The sequence below is a fragment of the Castor canadensis genome, chromosome 4, assembly GCF_047511655.1.
Source record: "Castor canadensis chromosome 4, mCasCan1.hap1v2, whole genome shotgun sequence".
NCBI lineage: Eukaryota > Metazoa > Chordata > Mammalia > Rodentia > Castoridae > Castor > Castor canadensis.
This window is the reverse complement of record NC_133389.1, coordinates 105,390,448-105,392,363: the sequence shown is the minus strand read 5'-3', so window position 1 is coordinate 105,392,363 and position 1,916 is coordinate 105,390,448.

The following is a 1,916-nucleotide window of genomic DNA, read 5'->3' as shown; positions in this document are numbered from 1 at the left end:
GTCAACACAGCTTGAATTACCTACTCTTTTGTAATCAACTTACCACCCTTGGAAGTGTATTTTGACTTTGTCATTTCTTATAAGTTCTGTAAAAATAGGCTTGCCATTCTGATTCTTTTGAGGCTACAGTTTTTTGAATTTGCTGTGCTTTATCAATTTACGAAGAACAATTACATGAATTAACTCCCTTACTCCACAAATCACACTCTGAGGTTGGACTGCGTGTCCCCATTATACAGAAGAAGAAAAGTGAGTCTTGAGCTACACTCCCAGCCCTTTTTGATGTTCTTGAAACTAAAGCTTCTAAGTTAATAATAGTAACAATATGTTGGTGCTTGAAAAGTTAAAAAGAAAGAATGCACAAAGGGAACATTACTATTTCTCCCTCATATCTTCTGATCTTGTTGCATTTGGGAACTGACATAATCATATTTTTGAAAATTAGTGTCAGTTTTTGAATTTTACAAATCCATCATTTTATTTCCACATGCATTTTGGGGTCATGGAACCCAATAAGGAAGCCCTAGCATGCTTAAGATACTGTCTTTATTTTTGTCTTGTATTTCAGTTGAATAAATTGCTAACATCCTCACAATAAGTGAATAATATCAACTGAGGCACCAAGAATCCCTCCTGATGAGAATTAACCATTACCCTCTGCATAAGAGAGAGAGGTCTGAATTCATCCCTTGGCTTCCTTTAGGAGACTTACTACATCCATTTGTAAGGGGGGAAAAAAAGGAAAATATTATTACAAAATCAGATTAGTGATATCTGTGACTTTGTTTGCTACAAGAAGAAAGTCCAGGGAATTATTGACTGAAATCAGTATGCCATTGTAAAGGCCTGTAAAGAACTCAAAGAATTGTTAAGGACTTGAACCCCATATTTAGGGAATGAGGGAGCTTGTGTACTGTATTCATTTCTTGAATAAAAGAATTAGGCAGTATACAAGGCAAATCAAAACCAAAATAAACTACTTCGGCTAAATTTTTATATATATTGCATGAAAATGGTTTTTTCAATCCAATTCATCAGGAAAATTTCCAAAATTGCTAAATTTTAGAAGTTACTGCCATTGGTAACACTATTATTTTAGGACTCTGTGTAGCATTTCATAAGACTAGGTATACGTGTCATGCTAAGACTAGGTATATGTATCTTGTATCTTGCTAATTACAATAATTGAATTTCTTCTTTATGTTTTTAGACTACTGCCAAAATCCACAGTGACTAAATTTATTAAGCAACTTATCATTCTTACAATAATTGTTAGAACAAGTTGAGACCCGAGAAAAAATGACCAGTTGTACAACAGATTTTGATGTATTGTAGTACTCCTAAAATTTAAAACATCAAAACTATCAACAGGAGACCAGAACTATTTTCAAATTATATATCTGTATACATTCTTTTTCCCTATATACCTGTGATTACTTGTGCTGTGTCTGTCTTCCATACAGACCATGTTAAATTGACTAGTCATAGAAAATAACCTCAGAGTTGTTACGTGAACTTGAGAGTCACTAATCTCACTATGGTTCTGCTTATAGATGTGTCCCTGCCACAGCCTTTGTAAGTGGTCCAGTCCATGTTTGAACACCTCCACTTGTAGAGAATACACAAGTCTGTGAGTAGAGGGACCTGCTGTAAGTTGTCCAAGGAGGATGGGTGGAAAGAGAGTTTCAGGAAGAGTAATAAGTATGTATTAAGGAGTAAAAGTTCCTGGTTAGGAGACAACATGAAGAATAGTTCAAGAAACTAAACACAAGTGCGATTGGGGCAGAGCCTTGGGGATGTTAGGCTCAGAGGAGCTTGCAGAGGTGAACTGAGGCCCGAGTACATCTGCTCTTCAGAGAATGTTATAACAATGATTTTTACTTTCTCCTAGGAGCAATGTGAAGAAATTTTAGTCA